Below are 22,500 nucleotides of genomic sequence, written 5' to 3'. Positions count from 1 at the left end.
AAAACACATCAAACGGTATATTTGTATAACGTTCTATTGTGTGTTAGTACCTGAAACATATATATATATATATATATATATATATATATATATATATATATATATATATATATATATATATATATATATATAAATGTGCGTGTGTGTGTGTGTGTGTGTGTGTGTGTACGATTCTGAAATAACGAAATTTATACATCTTAATCGTAACGAAGAAACCCGCCTTGCTTATCACAGCGATCCCTCGGCGAGCAGCGATCAGGCCTTATAGATCGCTATAGATTCCGGCCGCGACGCCGCCCGCCGCCGCAGCCAAGGAGCTCAACCGCCGCCCGCGCTCGCCGCCCTCTCCCGCAACACCAATATTGCCTCGCCGCCTAAATCATTTGTCGATGCTAAAGGCTCGGCCGCCCGCCCGCCCGCCCCCGCGCCGCCCGCGAGAGGAATGCTGGAGGCTGGGCGGTTGGCGTCTGTGCTGAGGGCGCTTTGGCTTCGGTTCCTTTCGGTTATTGGAATAACACACACACACACACACACACACACACACACACACACACACACACACACACACACACACACACACACTTATATATATATATATATATATATATATATATATATATATATATATATATATATATATATATATATATAAACACAAAACAGAAATGAGGGGCTGCAAGCGACCGCTAATCCCTGAGCCCCGCGCCCGCGCCCCCGCACCAGGGTACGAGCAAGGCGCACGAGCGCAGGAGGGCAATATTCTTATCACGACCGGAGACACGTTACAAAATTTCCCCGGAATGATTTTTCATCCGCGAGCCTTATAAAAGTGGCGGCGCAAAAAGGGGACGAAAAATACGGGCGGGGAGACAGCACTTCAGGATTGCGTGCGACGAGTGCGTTGAGTGAGTGAGAGCGGGACTTGCGAGGTGTTAGGTTTATTATTTTTTTATTTTTTTTCTTATTCATTTTCTATTCTTTTCTTGATGGAGTATTTTTTCGCTAGTCTTTAATCTTGTTATTGTTTGTATTTATTGTTTATATTTTTGTGTGTGATCCTCCTTTTCACCGACCGGAAGTATTTACATTTCCCTTAACCATTTAGTAATTTCTTTATTTATCATAGTTATTTATCGACTTTAATTTTATTAATTATAGAACGCGAAAATGTGTAACATGTCATGTTTTGTCAAAATCAACCACGTTTACGGTTTTGAATCTGATACGTTTAGATAACGCTAAAAGTCAAAAAAGAAAGAAAAAAAGTAAAACATTTTTTGTTGAATCAGGTATGTTTAGATAAAGCTCAAAAGTCGAAATAAGTAAATCACGGTTATCATTCCTTGTTTGTTTATCTTTCATTTTACAAATCTCCGACAATGACGAAAGTAAACACACAGCGAGTAGACTGCAAAAGGGAAATATAGTGTAAGCAAAAAATAAGGTTATTTTCCAGGTAACATTTTTTATGGGAAGAGTTTATGGCCCACAAGGGAATCGTTGGCTTGTTGACGAGAGAGGAAATGAGGAACGAATCATCAGGAGAATAGGCCTTTTTTCCTCTGTCTATCTATCTCTCTGTCTGTCTGTCTGTCAGCCTGTTTGTCTAATACTTTGGTGTGTCTGTTTCCGTCTCCCGTGGGCTTGCATATCCTTCTTGGTTGGTTTGTGTTGATTCACTCCTCTTTCTCTCTCTCTTTTTATCTCTCTTTCTCTTTATATATTTCTCTCTTCTCTTCTCTCTCTCTCTCTCTCTCTTCTCTCTCTCTCTCTCTCTCTCTCTCTCTCTCTCTCTCTCTCTCTCTCTCTCTCTCTCTCTCTCTCTCTCTCTCTCTCTCTCTCTCTCTCTCTCTCTCTCTCTCTCTCCCTCTCCCTCTCTCGGTCTCTCTATCTCTATCTCTTTCTCTTTCTTTCTCTGTCTATACATTTACCTATCCCTATCTGTCCATCCATCTATCTATCTATCTATCAATCCATCTATCTATCTATCTATCTATCTATCTATCTATCTATCTATCTATCTATCTATCTATCTATCTATCTATCTATCTATCTATCTATCTATCTATCTATATCTATCTATCTATCTATCTATCTATCTATCTATCTATCTATCTATCTGTCTATCTCTCTATCTCTCTATCTATCTGTGTGTGTCGCTATTTCTTTCTCTTTCTCTGTCAAATCCTTTTCTGCCTCTGCCTCCTGCCTCCTACCTCACTACCATCCCTCCTTCCCGTCCTCATAAAAATCTTCCTCATTCTTTCCTTATCTTTACACGTATTTCTCACGTTACACTTTATTTCGTCATCATACGTCCCATGTCCCCCTTTATCTTCTTCCACCTCTCGCTTCCCCCCTTTCCTCTTTCTCATCCCCCTCCTCCCCTTCCCCTTCCCCCTCCTCCTCCAATTCGACTCCCCTCCCCATTCCGTATCTGCTCCTCCTCCCCCTCCCTTTCCTCCTCTTCCTCCTCCTCCCCTCCCCCTTACCCCTTATCCCTCCTCCTCCTCCTCCTCCTCCCCTTCCCTTTCCCCTTCGTCCTCCTCCTCTCCCCTCCCCTTCCCCTTCTCCTTCCCCCCTCCACCTCACCTCCTCCCCTTCCCCTTTCTCCTTCACCTCCTTTCCCCATCCCCACTCCACCTCACCTCCTCCTCCCTTCCCCTTCCTCCTCCTCCCTTCCCCTTCCCCCTCCTCCTCCTCCCCCTTCCCCTTCATCTCGGTCGCAAAGTCAGCGATCAATACGGTACATAACACGGGCATAAGTGATTGGTGATTGACGCGGCGGTCTATTGTATTTTTCCACACCTAGCCTCTCCTTCGTTTGTTTTTGTTTTTCGTTTTTGTTTTGTTACTATTAATCTTTCTGCTTCATCGTGTTTTTTTTGTTTGTTTGTTTGTTTGCTGATTTTTCGTCTTCGTTGATTTAGTAAATTCATTGTTGTTTTTGTTATTGTTGTTGTTGTTTTGCTCATTTTCCCTTATTATTATTTCGAATAATGCTGTTGCTGATAATGGTGAAGATATCAATCATTACCATCCATTTCTTATCCTCTTTATACCTCCTTCCTCGCTTTCTTTTCCTTATTCTCTCTCTTTACGTTCAGTTCTCCTTCTTTCTAATGCTAATAATTTTCATCAGCTGCTCCTACTGTATCACCTGCTTCCTCTCGACTTCTTTTTCTTTTCCTTCTTCTTCTTCTTCCTCATCTTCAACTTCATCGACTTCCCCCTCCTCCTCCCATCCACCTTTTTCTCTCCTCCTCCATTCCGCCTCCCCCCCCTCCTTTCCACCTTCTCTATCCCTTACTCTTCATCCTCCCCCCTCCTTCCTCCTTCTCCATCTCCTCTCCTCCTTTTCCTCCTCCCCCTCCTCATCATCATCCTTCTCCGCCTTCACCTCCCCTCCTCCTCCTTTTCCACCACCACCACCACGACCTCCTCCTCCTCCTCCTCCTCCTCCTCCTCCTCTTCTTCTCCCTCTCCTTCTTCCCAATCTCCCATCCGCCGCGGTTCCAAGCCCCATCCTGCTCGTCTTGTCACCGTATAGTTCCCGGGAATGAGCGAAAGCGGGTTCCTCTGGCTGTGGAATGGGTGGATGCAATTCTTGCTTCCCCTCCTTCTCCCTTTTTTCTCTTTCTCTCTCTCTCTCTCTGTTTTTGTTTTCGTAGTTTTTATTCTTGAATCCTCCTCTCTCTTTTTCTCTCTCTTTCTTCCCTTGCTCTTGTCTCTTCTTATTATTTTTCTCTCTCTTGCAATTTTTTTCTTTCCTTGCTTCTGTCTCTTTTTCTCTTTTCCTCTCTTCATCTCTCTTTTTCCTTCACCTCTTTTCTCCCTTTTCCCCTCTCCTGTCCCCTTTACCCTCTCCCTTCTTTCGCTTTCCCTTCTGATACTCTGGACTATGATCTTCAAAAGTGGCCACGTGCACAAAATCGCATATTCGCACACGGTCACACACACGCAAAGAGAAACATTCATATGCTCACTCTGTCACACACGCAAGCATAGACACGCTCACGCAAGCACAGGGGATCGCAGCTAAGAACGGAAACGTATATATTTACCGTCTTCCCTTCCCCCTCTCCCCTCTCCTCTCTCCTCTCTCCTCTTTACCGTCTTCCCTCTCCCCTCTCCCCCTCTATCCTCTCTACCGTCTTCCCTCTCTCCTCTCTCCTCTCCCCCTCTATCCTCTACCCTTTCCCTTCTCTTCTCTCCCCTTTCACCCTCTCGTTCTCCCGTTGCTGCGCAGGGACATCCTCAGCGGAAGTGTGTGTGTGTGTGTGTGTGTGTGTGTGTGTGTGTGTGTGTGTGTGTGTGTGTGTGTGTGTGTGTATTTGAAGAAAAGAGATAACGGTGAACGATGGAATGCCAATATAAGTGAGCACATTTTGTATCTTGTATTTCTAAGTATCGCTTTATACATAGAAAAATACAGTACTTCGAAACGTTCTGTACAAGTAAAGAGGCTGTGAAAAGAACATTAGCATGATTAGCTGTAATTTGAAATATCTTTCTTCAAGTGAAAGGGACAACATCCTATATTCCTTTGTCTTATTTGAAACACATGAATAGGCTTTTGTGTTGCAACGTAAGCTACCGATAATCGACAAATATTTCATTGGAAAGTCAGTGAATTCGGAATCGGAAGTAGTTTATGATTCTGAAAGATTTGTATTCTCTCTCTCTCTCTCTCTCTCTCTCTCTCTCTCTCTCTCTCTCTCTCTCTCTCTCTCTCTCTCTCTCTCTCTCTCTCTCTCTCTCACACACACACACACACACACACACACACACTTTCTCTCTCTCTCTCTCTCCCTCCCTCCCTTTCTCTCTCTCTCTCTGTCTATATATCTTCACAAGCGCACGATAATACAAGAATACATTTCCCTTGAATTATACATATCTTTAATCATCGCTCATTTTCTCTGGTACCTTTCACTCATACTTTCTGCATCCACTTCGCCTTTTTCCCATCTCCTCCTCCTTTCTCTTGCTTCTCCTCCTTCTCTCTTCTCCCTCGCTCTCGTCGCCGTCTTTCTCCTTTGCCATTCCATTTATCCATCAAATTCAGTCTCTTTATTTGTCTCTCCTTCATTCCCCATTCATTAGTCTGTACTTGCTACTTCTGAATTGTTTATCGCTATGTGTATTTTTCGTCGAACTTTAATTTCTCTTTGATTCTGTTTCTCTATATCGGTCTATATTGTGTGTGGTGTGTGTGTGTGTGTGTGTGTGTGTGTGTGTGTGTGTGTGTGTGTGTGTGTGTGTGTGTGTGTGTGTGTGTGTGTGTGTGTGTGTCTGTATCACTGTGCACGTGTCCTGACCCCGTCCCCGAGATCAACGAGACAATTACAGATGCTGAGACAGCCATCTGACTCCCCTAACAATCTCCTTATCAGACTCTAACCACCCCAACTCCCCCTGATTAGTGTAATCTCTCATCGATTAGTAATTAAGAGATCGCGACGTCAATCTTCTTTTGCAGTGGATAAACAACCGCATGATTCTTTTGCTTTTTTTATTTTTTTATTTCCCTCTGTCCTCATATTAAAGAACGATTTTCCGAGGTTTACTGCACCGAGAGACGCATTTAATGAGGCAACCGGTAACTGCCTGGTACAAAGTGGAATCGTGATGGGAGCTTGTTATGTAGTTCTCGGCTTGTTATTGAGCATTTTCCCGATGTTTGAAACTTGATGTCGGAGGAGCGGATTTGGCAAGCCATTCCCTTCTTCCGAGCACAGGCAAGCAAAATTCTAAATGCCGTATTATCTTGGTTAGCAATACTTGAAAATTATGGGAATAAAGTAAGGAATACAAGTGGGGGGGATACGTACATAGCATATACCAATTAGATAAATGAATAACGAAGTAGAAAATACGAATGAAAGAATTGACAAGTCTATAAAAAAGGATAAAAAAATACGATAGGAAAATGAAGTAGACTCGGACCCCAATTTCAACCACAAATTCCGCGTGAAAGTTTTCCTTTTAATCTTTGTGTAATCTGCTTCCCATTACTTTTTCGCTGCGGCTGCACGAGCAAGACCATCCTTTATTGTGCTCAGTCAGATTCAGCCTGAGAGTCCTACATGCAGTTTATTTGGACACATGTTTAATAGGTAAATTGGCCAGTTTTCTACGGATGTAAAACCATGGTCACTTAGATGTGGGACTAATTTCGTTTTTTACAGAGAATTTCAGGAAAGTTTATTAATTTTTGCTTGATTATGGACGTTCTAGTCAAAAAGTAGTCTCGTTAAATTAAATATTTCTACATAGTTAATTTAGCAATCGTAGTATTCAAGGACGATATCAGTAGAAAACACCGCATATCGTACTAGTGCTCAGAAATAAACATGGTTAACTACATGTAACACTAAAATTGCACCCTCACACGCACACACAAACAGGGCACAAACACGGGCAGACATTTATAGAACTGATAGCAACAAAACAACGCGTTTTGCAAAGCACGCAAACTATAAACAAATCATACAAAGCGATCGAAGGCCCGCACCCCCCCCCTCCCCCCCCAACAATACTTTTATCCCCGCCGCATCCCCCCCCCCTCCACAATACTTTTATTCCCCCGCCTTCCCTCCCCCTCCCTCCCCTTCCCCCTCCCTCCCCACAGTCCACGTACATCCCACGGATTGATATGCGGGCGTGTACTTGTTTGCTTGTGTACATATGTTTGCGTTTGTCTAATGATCAAAGAGGGGAAAATTAGTTGATATGTGTACGTATCTGTCTGTATGTAAGCCCATGAATTGCATATTGTGTCTCTGCGTGCATAAACAAGTACTTGCCCACGTGTTTATATATATATATCTGTGTGTGTGTGTGTGTGCGTGCGTGCGTGCGTGTGTGTGTGTGTGTGTGTGTGTGTGTGCGTGCGTGCGTGCGTGTGTGTGTGTGTGTGTGTGTGTGTGTGTGTGTGTGTGTGTGTGTGTGTGTGCGCGCGCGCATGTGTGTGTGTGTGTGTGATCGAAAACACCAAAAATAGATCCAGGTGTTTTTATATACACCCTTTCCTTTTCTGGGTGTACACCTACTTATTAATTCGCACGTCCATACCTCCTTGTCCGGCTGTGTCAAGGAACCGAAGGTAAAAAAAAAGGAAAAGAAAAGAAAAAAATGAGCAGACGCGGTTCCTTCCACGCAACAAAGGAGGTTCATAGAGCCGTCTCCACATAGTTTCCAGCGGCGGATCGAACCCCATTTGTCAGCCTTGATGGGGTGAATACATCGACTGTGTGTTGCGTCTGCGTTAATTGGCATCACAGACCACGAAGGCGAGGAATTATTCCGATGAAGGGAGAAGAGGGGAGGGGGAGAGAAGGGAGGAGAGGGGAGGGGGAGAGAGGGGGAAGAGGGTAGGGGAGGAATGGGAGTGGGGAGAGGGAGAGGTGAGGAGAGGGGAAGAGAGTAGGGGAGAAAGGGGAGGAGAGTAGGGGAGAAAGGGGAGGAGAGTAAGGGAGGGATGGGAGGAGAGTAGGGGAGGAATGGTAGTGGGGAGAGGGGAAGAGAGCAGAAGAGTGAGGGGGAATGGGAGAGAGGAAGAAAGTGGGCGGGTGGGAGAGGGGAGAGGGAGAGGGGAAAAGAGCAGGGGAAAATGGGAGTGCGGGGAGCAGGGAGAGGGGATTGGGGAGAGAGGAATATGAGTGTGGAAGAAAAGAAGGTTAATAACCTTCGGGGAAAAGGGAGAAGGTAATAGGAGTTAGGAGAGGGGGAAGAGGATAGGAATAAGTTGAAGAAGAGCTATGGAAGGAGGGTAAGGGAATAGGAGTAGGGAGAAGAATAGGAAAATGTAAGAAGGGAGAAGAGTAGGAGAATAAAAGTAAGAAGAATGGTAAGGCAATAAGAAAAGGGATAAATGGAGAAGTATGAGTAGAGAAAAGGGAAGGAGACAGGAGTAGGGAAATAGAGTAGGGAATTAGCAGTAGGAAGAGGAAATAGGATAACAAGAGTGGGGAGAGGAAAGGTGGAAAAAGAAATAGGAAGAGTAGGGAGAGGAAGCTTAGGAGAAGGGGAAGGGGATAAGGAAATTGAGAGGATAGGGAAGAAGAGAGGGAAAAAGTAGCGGGAAGAGGAAGGGAGGGGAAAAGGAGAGAGAATAACATGTAGTGATATGGCAATGTTGAAATGACGAAGAAGAGAAGTGGAGAAAAGGGACAGAAGAACAACCCCGCTGTGTGTGTGGTGAGAGGAGTAAGAGAAGAGAAGACACGAGAGAGAGAGAAAGAGAGAAGAGAAAGGATGCCGACGAAGAAATGGAGACAAGGGGAGAATCTTATAAAAATAATCATATAACAAAAGAAAAGTTGGAGAAAAAAAATATATATTAAAAAGATAAATGATTTTGGTACAAGAGAATATATAAAAAAATGGTAAAAGGGAAGAACTGAAATGACGAAGAATTCGAAGCGGCAAAAAAAAGAAAAGAAAAAAAGAAAAAATCTATACCTTCAGATTCGTAATCACTTATACGTCTATCAAAACCGTATAATCATTATGGAAAATTATTTGAGCTACAAAGTCACTGTCATAGGAGAATTACAAAAAATAAATGAATAGAGAAATAAAATAAATGAAATAAAAAGATAAAAATTAAAATAAATAATAATGATAATAAAAAGCGCCCAGTGAAATAATCTCGGATTTTATACTCAGAGTGAATAACCACTTGTGTTTGTATATGCATTAAATTTCATTCATCCATAGAATATACTGTATGCGTATAAATCCTCTTTATATAATTCATCAAGCAACGTAACCACTTATTTGATTCATCAATTAACTGACCTCCACGAATATATATCATACCAAATCCATATTACAAATTGCACGTTTCATTACCCAGCTGACATTTTACGCCAATTTCCTCACAGATTCCAAAGATCGCTGACAAATGCTCGGGTTCAGGAAGCACTTCTTATGAGGTCGCTTTCCGTTGCGAGTCCTTGAGGGCAGCGCGAGCGATCGGCGAAGCAGCTGTGTCGCCCTTTGTCTGCGGAAGGAAATGCCTCTCGGCCCTCTTGGCACCTTTGCAGATTCAGCCATATAACGTGTGTGTACACAAATACAAACACACACACACTCACAGGTATATATATATATATATATATATATATATATATATATATATATATATATATATATATATATATAAATATATATATATATATATATATATATATATATATATATATATATATATATATATATATATATATATGTATGTGTGTGTGTGTATGTGTGTGTGTGTGTGTACGTTTGTATAGATATATGTCTATATTTTTTTCTTTTGCGGAAGACGAAGAGCGGGGGATTTCCAAAAAAATCATATATATATATATATATATATATATATATATATATATATATATATATATATATATATATATATATATATATATATATATATATATTAAAAATGATAATGATAATGATGATAAATAACAGGCGCATATATATATCCTTCTGTATACAGTTCCAGAGGATGCCAACCACGCCGAGAGGCTATCGCAATTCTAAAAGGATTTGAGGACAAAATCCTCACGCTGTGAATTTGAATTTCCTAAATCTCCCACTTTTCGACTTTCGTAAAAGAAGGATATATATATATATATATATATATATATATATATATATATATATATATATATATATATATATATATATATATATATATATATATATATATATATATATATATATATATATATATGTATATATATTATATGTATATATATATGTATTATATATATATGTATATATATTATATGTATATATATATTATATATATATGTATATATATATATATATATGTATATATATATATATATATATATATATATATATATATATGTATATATATATATATATATATATATATATATATATATATATATATATATATATATATATATATATATATATATATATATATGTATATATATATTATATGTACACACTCACATACATATATGTGTGTGTGTCTGTGTGTGTTTATGCCAATATGTTTTTAACATTATTGCTCCACCATCATAAGAATGGCGAAAGTGATATAGCGTTACAACCCTTCAACACTTCTCCACCCTTATCACTGATAAGCCACATCCGCTGTGGATGTATCGACGTTGATACTCAACCCGCCTGCAGTTGTGTTGGGTTCACTGCGCACATTTCCAGACCGTGTATTGATAAAGGCTTTTGGGAACAAAGTATTTCCCGGGGATATGCAGAAACTTCACCGTGGCTGTTGTGGGTTACTGTACATGTTTGTATGAATGTTTACGACTGAACAGGAAAGTTATAAGAGAGTTCATCTAGTAATGAGCGTGAAGTTATACTCTGACGGACTGTTCTCTCCAACACAACAACCCTTTCCCCTTCTTTCCTTCTCTTGAACTCTCCCTCCTTGACTTTTTCGACACCGCGACCACCTTCCCTCGTCAACAGCCTCCCCATACACACGCATACACAAGCACACTCACACAAGCACGCCGGCAAACCCACACACACAAACACCCACGCTGCAGCCGACCCAGGGCACACAGAGCCACAACAGGCACTCCACGGCGCCACAGAGCAGCTGCAGCCACACACCTCTAACGAACTCGCCATAAAGAACCCTCAGACCTGTGTTTGCTTGCCTGGGATTACCTTCTCACTGCTGAAAGAACCAGCGGCATCTCTCAGTACGCCATCTCGGCCTCTTGCTGTCTCGCTCGCTTTGTCTCTTTGTATCTGCCTTTCTTCTTTCTCTCTTTTTGTTCTTTCTTTGTGGCTATCTTCCCCCCTCCCCTCCCTTTTTTGGATCTTTCTTATTCTCTTTTGTTTGTCTAAGTATTCTCGTACGTATTTTCTTCTTTCGTTTTGTGTTTGTTTTCCTCTTTTTGTGGTTATTCACAGTTTTAAAAAAGTTCCACGTGTGCAACTTTTATAGATACATGCATGTGTAGAATGGTAGGTAGATAAATAGATAGGCAGACAGATAGACTTTTGTATAAATGGTCTTTTTCAAGTACTTGTTTGATTTTACTAGTAATAATAGTAAGACTAGCATGTATACTGAAAGAAAGTTACCTAAATGCAGGTTGCAGTGGCGTCACCGCAGTCGTTTGACAAAAAGTAAATAAATAAATAATTACGAAAAAGAAAAAAAAAATCTATGAATTATCGTCAACGTAGCTCAGGATCACAGCCAGCAGACTTACAAAATTTCTTTATAAATAAAAGGAGCATTATGCATCTTCAAGGTCAGTTTGGCGATGCCGTTATATAGATATGACCATTGACAATATCCCCTTTTGTTGAGATATAAAGGAATGGATATCGAATAGATAGAAAGGACATGAACGAAAGAGAAATAAATAAATAATAAAAAAAAAAATCCCGATATAAGCTCACGTTTTGCACGACTGGCAAAATTCGCTAACAGGAGAGAGGAAGAGCACAGCCCCCCCCCCCCCCCCCCCACCTCTCCCCAGCCAGCGCGAGAAAGACCAGTCGATAAATGTTGCTCTCACTTCAGGTCATGCATATCTCTCGGGGCAAGAACAGGTCATGGAGGTCGGTGTGGAGGCATACGCATTCAGCATACTTAGCCTTTTGATGGAAAAAAAGGGAGGGAGAGAGAGATGGGGGGGAGGATAAAGGGAGAGAAGGGGGAGGAAGAGAGAAGGGGAAGAGAGAGAAGGGGGACGGAGAGAGAGAGAGATAGAGAGAGAGAGAGAGACAGAAAGAAAGAGAGAGAGAGAGGGAGAGAAAGAGAGAGAGAGACAGACAGACAGAAAGAAAGAAAGAGAAAGAGAGACAGACAGACAGACAGAAAGAAAGAAAGAAAGAGAGAGAGAGAGGGAGAGAAAGAGAGAGAGAGAGAGAGAGAGAGAGAGAGACAGACAGACAGAGAGGGAGAGAGAGAGAGAGAGAGAGAGAGAGAGAGAGAGAGAGAGAGAGAAAGAGAGAGAGAGAGAGAGAGAGAGAGAGAGAGAGAGAGACGGACAGACACAGACAGAGAGACAGAGACAAAGACCAAGACAGAGAGAGAGAGAGGAAAAGACAAACAGTCTGCCCAAACGATTACGAAAGAGTAAATCAGATTTAAGAAAAATAATTTTCCTGACCTGGAGAGTCCTCAATGAAGTTCAATGAAGTAGCCTGAGCTGGTCCTCGGAGTTGGAGCGTTTGAAAAATTCCTCGAAATTGGATTCAGTCATCCTTTCCCGGAACAATCACCGTCGCATTTGATATAAAAGGCCAACGATCAAACAGGCAAATGCACACACACACACACACACACACACACAAAAAAAAAAAAACGAATTAGACATAGAAAAAACAATAACAACGCAATTAGGGAAGGATGAAAGAGGCGGGATGGAGCAAAAGATGGAACAAAAGAAATGCATATGTTTCATTTTCTTTCCGTGAATAGTTTTAGTTTCGAGTCTTCATCTCGTTTCCAGACACTTCCGAAGTTGTCGATTGGTGTTCGATTTTCGCTTCGAAATGGTTGGTGGCGCGTGTGCGTGTGTGTGTGTTTGAGATTGTGTATTAGTATGCATGTGTGTGCTTGAGAGTGCGTGCTCGTGTGCATGTGTGCTTGAGAGCGCGTGTGAGTGTGCATGTGTGTGCTTGAGAATGGGTGTTAGTGTGCAAGTGTGTGCTTGAGAATGCGTGCTCGTGTGCAGGTGTGCTTAAGAGTTCATGTGTGTGCTTGAGAGTGCGTGTTAGTGTGCATGTGTGTGCTTGAGAGTGCGTGTTAGTGTGCATGTGTGTGCTTGAGAGTGCGTGCTCGTGAGCATGTGTGCTTGAGATTGTGTGTTAGTGTGCAGGTGTGTGCTTGAGAGTGCGTGTTCGTGTGCATGTGTGCTTGAGAGTGCGTGTTAGTGTGCATGTGTGTGCTTGAGAGTGCGTGCTCGTGTGCATGTGTGTGCTTGAGAGTGCGTGTTAGTGTGCATGTGTGTGTTTGGGAGTGCATGTTAGTCTGCATGTGTGTGCTTGAGAGTGCGTGTTAATGTGCACGTGTGTGCTTGAGAGTGCGTGTTAATATGCACGTGTGTGCTTGAGAATGTGTGGCGTCCAGGGGTGTCCTTGAGTGTGTGTTAGTGTGCATGTGTGTGCTTCTACGTGTGCCAATGTGCTTGTGTGCGCTTGAAGGTGTGTGTTAATATGCATGTGTGTGCTTGAAGGCGTGTTTTTGTGAATGTGAACTTTTCATTAATGTTTTTGCTTGGGTATGTGTGTGCAAGTGTTCATGCGTATGTGCATGTGGGTGTTCATGTGTGTGTATGCGAGTAGTCATGTGTGTGCCTGCATGCGTATCGAGTATGCTTGCTCGATTGTACATGCTTGCGTGTGTGATTTCATAAAGAAACTTGGCGTGACCTCAACCACTTGTCCCCCAGATTCCGTAGACAAACAATGGTTCTGAAAATAACTGCAACAGAGAGTGTCAAAAGTTATTTTTAGATCATCTTGAATATTTGATAAGTGGCTTCGGGAAGGTGCTATCAGACGGGGGCGGGAGGAGGGAGGGGGAGGGGGAGGGCAGGGGGAGGGGGGAGGACAGGTCAGCGAAGACGGGGCTTTGAGACTCTGAAGAAACACCAGAAGAGGATTGCTACGGTTCGCTGAAACTCACTTTCTCACGAATATTTCACTGCGAAAAATCTAATTCGTAAACATGTTATCTTTGCAGAATCCTTTTTTTTATTATTGCTTTAACCGTTTCTGATATTGCTTTTGGACAATATTCTTTTATACGTTTGTGTAGATATGCGTGTCTGTTCTTGCTTTTAGTTGTACACGCTTCAGTTACGTTTTCGTTATTTTATTAAACGTGTATTTGTGCTTGCATGTCTAACTGTACCCAAGGATTTAGAACACATTACCACGAAAGCGTTATTGCGATACACATGATACCCTTGCACAGCGCATATGCAAGGAGAGAGGGGCTTAATAGCTGGCTTGATAATCCTTGTTAATCTCCTGTGATTTTATCACTAATAACGCGCTCAGAACCGGCTGGACACGCATTCTCTTTCCTTTTTTTACCCTTCGGTCTTCCCTTCCCCCTTGTCCTTTCGCAGATTGAATAAATCTCCCTACCCTCCCTTCCTTCCCTCCTCCACCTCCCCTGTCCCTTCCCTCCTCCACCTCTCCTCTCCCTTCCCTCCTCCACCTCCCCTCTCCCTTCCCTCCTCCCCCTCCCCTCCTCCCCCTCCCTCTACGGGCGCTGGCACGTTCACGAACCACGGTGGTGTCGTTAAGGCAAACACTATTGATTGTTAGCCGGGCGGGCGATGCGGGCGGGAGAATATACACGCGTGTTTGTGATGAGCAGGAAGGGGAAGTGGGCGAGGGGTGGGTGGGGGGGAGGGAGGAGAGGGGGAGAAGATATGGGTCAAGGTAGGTTCGCGAAAGGGGGTGGGAGGAAGGCGGGGGAGTGAATATGGTTGGTTTATATCAACGAGAAATGCATTCCTATTTTATGAACATGACAAGAAGACTACCTTAAAGGCAGAGAGAGAGAGAGAGAGAGAGAAAGAGAGAGAGAGAGAGAGAGAGAGAGAGAGAGAGAGAGAGAGATAGATAGATAGATAGATAGATAGATAGATAGATAGATAGATAGATAGATAGATAGATAGAGAGAGAGAGAGAGAGAGAGAGAGAGAGAATGAGAGAGAGAGAGAGAGAGAGAAGAGAGAAGAGAGAGAGGGAGAGGGAGAGAGAGAGAGAGAGAGAGAGAGAGAGAGAGAGAGAGAAAGAGAAAGAGAGACAGAGAGAGAGACAGAGAGAGAGAGAGCTCTTCTTTTCTTTCCCTTTTCCTCTTTTAATCTCCTTATCATCAGCCAATAAGGAGAACTTAATGAAGAAATCTATTAGAAATTATCCCAATAAAGAACTCTTCTCCACCCTCTTTACTCCCTCAGCTGAAGAGCGATCACACGGCCGCTTAGCGAGTGGGGGCCAAAAAACCACGCGCGTCATTTGTTTGGGTTGAGAGAACTACGAGAACCTTCTACGAGTTGGATCAATGAACTTGTCTGGTCTTCTTGGTCGTATGCAGATGGGTGGACTGCTTGCCGCTTGAATGAATGGGTGTCAACGTGTTGGCTCTGCAGCTGGGTGTGCTTCGAGTTTCCTGATACCCGCAGTAAAAGTTAATTAAATGGATGATAGGAAAAGGAGGGATGGTTAAGTGGCAGGCAACTCTAATAAAAATAGGCGGGCTGATACTCATGAAACCCCCATTACAAGTCTCTAATGGGACTATTAGCAGTAGTACGGGGAAACAGCCATTCTCTTTACAGCGCCGCAATCGTTTTTCGGTGCAACGCGGCTGTGCAACGCGCGTTAACAGGATACAAACGCAGGGACCGCTCATAAAACGGACATAAATGTGGCAACGACTGGCTTCGGTGTGGCCCTGTTCCTAGGCAGGGGGGAGGAAGGGGGGAGGGACAGGGTGGGGGACGTAAAACATGTGGAGACGGCGAAATATATGCTGTTTACCTCTTGGGTCGTTCGATGGCTCACACCCTGTTTATTGTGACGTCATTCGTTATAAAGGGAGCGGAATGTCTGACCGCCATCGATGCATGACGTAACACAATTTAGGATTCATCATTTTACAAGTAGCAGCTGCAATCTTAGGCAAATTAACCTCATTTAAGACATGTGAAACCGCTAAAAGAAGTCAGCCTTTAATTGTGTGTATTTACAGATATTATGTCTTCACTGACGTATTGATTTGATAGAATTTCTTCTTCGTCACGAACGTGGAATGTATATCACCAGATTATGCTGTAGCTAACACATCATGGGGGTCCAATAGAATGCTGAGTTGCCTTCATTTCAAGACTCGTTTGGCAGTGCTTGTAAAAACGGAACTTGATATTGGACATACAATAAAATTATGGAGAAGGTATGATGGATAGATGAGGAATGCAATAATGTATAGATAAAAAAAAAAAAAAACATTTGTATATAATATATACATATATTTACATATATATGTATATATATACATATATATACATACATACATATATATGTATATATATATATATATATATATATATATATATATATATATATATTTATATATATTATATATATGTATGTATTCAGTATACATACATATATACATACATATAGGCATACACACATACATGCGCACAAATCTCTCTCTCTCTCTCTCTCTCTCACTCTCTCTCTCTCTCTCTCACTCTCTCATTATATATATATATATATATATATATATATATATATATATATATATGTATATATATATATATATATATATATATATATATATATATATATGTGTGTGTGTGTGTGTGTGTGTGTGTGTGTGTGTGTGTGTGAGTGTGTGTGTGTGTGGGTCTATTTATATATATGTATATATATATATATATATATATATATATATATATATATATATATATATATATATATATATATATATATATATATATATACATGTGTGTGTGTGTGTGTGTGTGTGTGTGCGTGTGTGTCTGTGTGTGTGTGTGTGTGTGTGTGTGTGTGTGTGTGTGTGTGTGTGTGTGTGTGTGTGTGTGTGTGTGTGTGTGTGTGTGTGTGTGTGCATGCATGTATATACATATGCATATGTATATGTGTGTGTGTATGTATGTATATATACATATATATATACATATGTATGTATGTATGCATGTGTGTGTGTGCACACACATATATATACATATACATGTACGTTTACATTGGAATAAGCAGGAAAATTGATTTTCCATCTTGTTGCGAACCAGTCGAGTGTGAAACCGATGTTTCGAGATGAAGTTCCCAGGAGGGCGCGGAAAGAGAGCAAACAAACGAAGTAACAAACTTTCTACAATAAGCGAGCTGTCGAACTTTCTACAACAGCGGGGTATCTTACTTTCTACAACAAGCGCACTATCGATTTTTGACAACAATAAAGTATCTAACCCTCTACAGCAAACGAGCCACCATATCGTATTTTCCACAGCAAATAAAGGGATTCCTCTTTCTAAGATTCTTCGATACAGAGAGTGAATGAACAGTGCCAGCCTTCTTGGCACTCACGATCTGTCTTGTCCTGTCTGCGAGCACTTTTGTTTCTTTTACATTCCATTATCATCGTCACTGTTGTTATCATCATTTCTATTGATTTTACTTTTAGTAGTAGTAATAGTAGTAGTAGTAGTAGAATAGTATAATCTTTATCATTAGCATCAGCTTCACATCATGATATCATTATCATTACCATCATCACTATCATCATCATTATTGCGATGGTTAATAGTATCATTATCATTATCATTTGTCATTATTATTATTATTATTATCATTCTTATCATCATCATCATCATTATTGTTACTTGTTTTTGATGATAGTGATATTCATTATCATAATTATCATTACTAGCAGAAATAGTAGTAGTAGTAGTAGCACTAGTATTAGTAGCAGTTATAATAGCAAAAGTAGCAGTAGTAGTACTAACAGTAGTAGTAGCAGGAACATCAGTGGCAGCAACAGCATTACCATCATCAATATCGTTATCAATGAAGTTACTACCACTATCATATCCAGCATCTCACCCTTCCTCCAAACCCTTCCTCCTCTCAGACCCCAGCATCCCTTCCGCCATGTTGCCTACGATCCTCCTCTGACTTAGCCATGAGTGAGGAAAGGGTTAAGTGTCAGACGACCATTCACAACCCAAGAGAAACCTCAAGGGAGAAAGGGGAAACGAAGGGAGACTTGCACAAAGAGGGGAAGAGGGGAAACGGCTATGCAGAGGGGAGGGCGGTTAGTCATTAACGAGACATCAAAACGGAGGGACATTATTAAAAAAGAAAAAAAAGAGAGGGAGATGGGGAGAATAGTTGGAAATAGACAAAAGGCAAAGATGGAGGAAACGAGAGAGGGAAAAATACGAAAAAGGGGAAAAGGGTGGGGGTGATAAGATGAAAAATAATCCGAAATATATCAGAGAGAAGAAAGAAATAGATGAAACCTGTATGAAATGAGGGAAATAAAGAAGTGATGAAAGGAAGAAATAACCCACGAGAATCCCCGAAATAAAGCGAAAAATAAGGAAGATACCAGAGAGGACATACATAAGAAGGGGGAATAAAACAATAATATAATAAAGAAATCATTCAAAACAAATCAAAGAAAGAAAACAGGACATGCGCATAATAGAAGAAAAAAATATTATTTAAGAAATCCCAAAGAAAGAGGAGAAAACGTAGAGAAGAAGAGAGAGACATAATGAAAAAACAAAAACATTGAAACGCATACCAGAAAAAATATAAATAAAAAAAAAAAAACACCGAAGATAAAGAAAGCAGCAAAACAAAGAAACCCAAAAGAAAGAAAAAAACACCACAAACCTCGAGCAGGAAGGAAAAAGCAAGCACCACTTAAGCCAAGATGAAAAAATAGACGAAATAACACGATCCCCCTTGAGCTCTCTCCGGCCTGGCTCGGGTGTAACAAGGTCAGCTGGGGGAGATCCGGTGGCATCCTGAGAGGGCCATTACACAGTGCCTCGGGGTCTCCAGGCACTCCTCGCCCGTTATCCTCGAGGTTCCTTCATGCATCACCGGGTCGTTTGGTTTCCTGTGAGGTTTTATTGAACCAGCTAGACTAGGAGGGGAGGGGGGGGAGGGGGGAGGATGCTGGGTCATGTGTAGGCGCTTGTGTGTGTTGGTGTAGTGGTGTGACTTCGTCCGGTAGTGTTGGTTTGCTGATGATGTGGATGTTGGCCTGGTATTTCTTGTATATTTGTTTATTTATGGGGTAAGTTTCATTTATTCATTTATGTATGTAGGATTTTTGTTTTGTTTATTTATGTGGTAATTTTCATCTATTCAATTATTTATTTATGCGGCATTTTTTATTTATTTGATTTTTTGGAATATGGAAATGACTTTTTCGTATATGGAAAAGGAGACTTGGAGATGGTCTACCCAAGTTTTTTGTTCTCGTATTCATATTAAAAAAAATAAAATAAAATCGGCCTCTATGATATTTCCACAAAAAAAGAGTTTGTATATGCAAGGGTATACATGCTGGGCCATCACTAGAATGAATACAGATGAAGTTTCCTGTAATATTTGTGTCTTTCATCTTCAGTATCCAAACTTCCTTTGTATTTTGTCTTTACCAGAATAGAACCCTTGGGAAAGCTACATTCTGAACACACAAATGCAAAACTCCCCGTCAGCTTCTTTGCTTACTGAATTGCGAAAGGGGAAACGACTGTATTGGGCGGGTTATGGAATTAGACTTTGGCGAGGGCGGGTGAGGTAGTTGCTGTTTGGGAGTCCCGTGTTTCGTTGTCTGTCTGTGTCTGTGTGTCTGTGTCTCTCTCTCTTCTTTTCTCTTTTCTCTTTTTTCTTCTTTTCTCTTCTCTCTCTCTTTCTCTCTCTCTCTCTCTCTTCTTTCTCTTTTTCTTTCTCTCTCTTCTCTCTCTTCTTCTCTTCTCTCTCTCCCTCTCTCTCTTCTTCTTCTCTTCTCTCTCTCTCTCTCTTCTTCTTCTTCTTCTCTTCTCTCTCTCTCCTCCTCCTCTTTCTCCTTTTCCCCAGCAAAAGCGTAGAGCGCGAGAGAAATTGTCAAGTATGCGGGATTCTTGTCTATTGGAGCGTTCCCCTGTGCTTGGCGAGGAGGAGGGGGGGGGGGCATGCCAGTGTGTGTGCTTGCGCGAGGGAAGTGGGAATGAACATGAAGAAAGGGAGAGTGGAGGGAGACAGCAGGAAGGGGTCGATGTCGAGAAGGGAAAGATATGGCAGGGAAAGGTGCGATGAAAGGAGGGGAAATAGGTTTAAAAGGACAGTGAGCGGAGAACAAAATAAAGGAAGTGTAGGAGCTGCAAGAGGCGGGCAAACACTAATGATAACAAGTGAATGTGATTGATTAAACGAATTAGATAGCTTATAAACAAGCATAGATTAAAGGGAGTCATTTGCAATATAGAAAGTGTCAGATATTAAGTGTGTTTAAGTACGTTATAAAAAGACATGTCCTTTTCGTTAAATGCTTATAGAACCACCTTGATTTGACATTTATTGGTCAAATTATGCAGTTCTATTTGGCTAATATCTAACAATTAAAAAAATACAAAAAAAAGCAAGGACAGCGTAAAGTGAAGGTTAACGAGAAAGACCTTTTACGGTTTTCGTAATAAAGAGATAGAAACAATCTTAGTCACCCCCCCCCCCCAAAAAAAAAAAAAAAAAAAAAAAAAAAAAGACAAACTTCCCAGCCATCTTTTCTGTCTCGTCAGCAGCACGTGCAGGACGCCAGCGCTCGCGTCGTCCCGATTCCCTGCTCATTAATAATGTTTATCCTAGCCTTATCCTTAAGAAAGCGTCTCTTTCGACATGCTATTTGCAGCACGCCCTTTGTCGCTCGTGAATGGCGGCCTTCGGGGTAGCGATATTGGTTTTGCGGAGAGAACAGCCTGCGGGAAAAATCCGCCGCCAAAAGTCTTTCTCTTTCTCCATCTTTATGACGGCGACGAGAACAAAGGAGGGAGTCATCATTACACGTTGGTGACGAGCAGCGGCGGCGGGGGCGGTGCCTGGAGGAAGAAGGAAGGAAGGAATAAAGGAAAGGAAGGAGGAGGAGAAAAGAAGAAAAGAGGGTGGGGGTGATTACCCTTCTTACCCCCTCTCCTCCCCCTGCACCCCCCCCCTTCTCGCTTCTCTCTGCCATGAGTAGCTTCCGCCATGTCTGACACCCGTGCCACATAGGCCACATAGCCCGTGCCTCTTTGGACCGCCACCAGCACGCCCTCTCCCATTAAATCTCTCACGCCCATTTATACCGCATCCACTCCATTCATTACGCGTGGAAATCCTCGAGGATAAATTTATTACGAGTGGCGTTAATAAGATTCGATTAGGAAATGATCGCCAAATAATTTTCGAGAAGTTATTCATGGTTATGAGGACGATTATCGACATGTGATGATGGATGATATTGATCATTATGGTTGTTATCATCAATATCATTTCTACTGTTGATGTCATTTTTATGGTTAGCAGTGCATGTTATTAGTATTGTTATTGTTTTTGCTTTGTTGTTATTATTATTGGTTATGGTTATTCTTTGTTATGATTATTATTATTATGATGATTATTATTATTATGATTATTATCATGATTATTATTATTATGATTATTATTACTATTATTATTATTATTATTATTATCATTATTATTATTATTATTATTAGCATTAGCATTATTATTATTACAATTATTATTATTAGCATTATTATTATTAGCATTATTATTATTAGTATTATTATCACTATCATTATTGTTATCATCATCAATGCTGTTGTTATTACTATTGTCATCATAAGTTATAATAGTATCATCATTGTCTTATTGTTATCATCGTTGCTATTATTATCATTACTATCATTATTGCTATTGTTATCATCGGTATTATTACCATTATCTTCATCTTTATTATTGCTATCATCATCAAAAAGACATGGCCAAAAGAGCCAGCTGAAGAAATGGCCAAAAGAACGAGGTGCAAAAACGTCAAGAAAAAGAAAAAAAAAAAAAGAGAAAAAGCTGGAAAAATATCCAAGTTGTTGATATGGTCGAAATGAAGAATTGAAGAAATGCCCGAAAGTATGAGCTGCAGAAAGGGCCGAAAAGGAGAGTTGCAGAAATAGTAAAAAATGGAGAGTTCCAGAAATAGTCAAACATGGAGAGTTGCAGAAATAGTCAAACATGGAGAGTTACAGGAATAATCAAAATGGAGAGTTGCAGAAATAGTAAAAAGTGGAGAGTAACGGAAATAGTCAAAATAGAGAGTTGTAGAAATAGTCAAAAGGGAGAGTTGCAGAAAAGATCAAACGAGAGAGTTGCAGAAAAGGGCAAAAGGGAGAGTTGCAGAAATTGTCAAAAGGGAAAGTTAAAGAAATAGTCAAAAGGAGAGTTGCAGAAATAGTCAAAGGAGAGAGTTGCAGAAATAGTAAAAAAAATGGAGATTTGCAGAAATAGTAAAAAAATGGAGATTTGCAGAAAGAAACGAAAGGGAGCTGCAGAAATAGCCAAAATGGAGAGTTGCAGAAACAGCCTAAAGCCCAATATTCGAGCCGTCAAATGAGCAGAGAGTTTCGCAAGATTAACATAAAAAGCCTTAAAGCTGCGTCGCCTGCAGGTGTGCATTAGCCGTCATTAGACCTGCACCTGCTGGGGGAAAAGGGGGGAAGGGGGAAGGGGGGGGGGTGGAGTCAAGGGCAATTATTTGCGTCTCAAAAGGAAGGCGTCTTAGTGTTTTTGGGTCGAGGTGGAGGGTGACTTTTTCTTGATCTCTCTCTCTCTATCTCTCTCTATTTATCTATCTCTTCCTCTCTCTCTCTCCGTTGCTGTCTATCTTTCTCCCTTCTTTCTCTCTCTCCCTCACCCCCCCTCTCTCTCTCCCTCACCCCCCCTCTCTCTTTCTCTCCCTCA

At 41.2% G+C, this 22,500-nt stretch overlaps 1 protein-coding gene across 13 annotated transcripts in view; it reads left to right on the top strand.

The window, feature by feature from the left end:
* The window catches only part of LOC113814045 (regulator of G-protein signaling 9), a 451,560-nt gene that overhangs the window by 296,625 nt on the left and 132,435 nt on the right, over positions 1-22,500 (top strand). The window lies entirely within an intron of this gene.

The sequence above is a fragment of the Penaeus vannamei genome, chromosome 12, assembly GCF_042767895.1.
Source record: "Penaeus vannamei isolate JL-2024 chromosome 12, ASM4276789v1, whole genome shotgun sequence".
NCBI lineage: Eukaryota > Metazoa > Arthropoda > Malacostraca > Decapoda > Penaeidae > Penaeus > Penaeus vannamei.
This window is presented reverse-complemented; position numbering and strand designations above follow the sequence as displayed.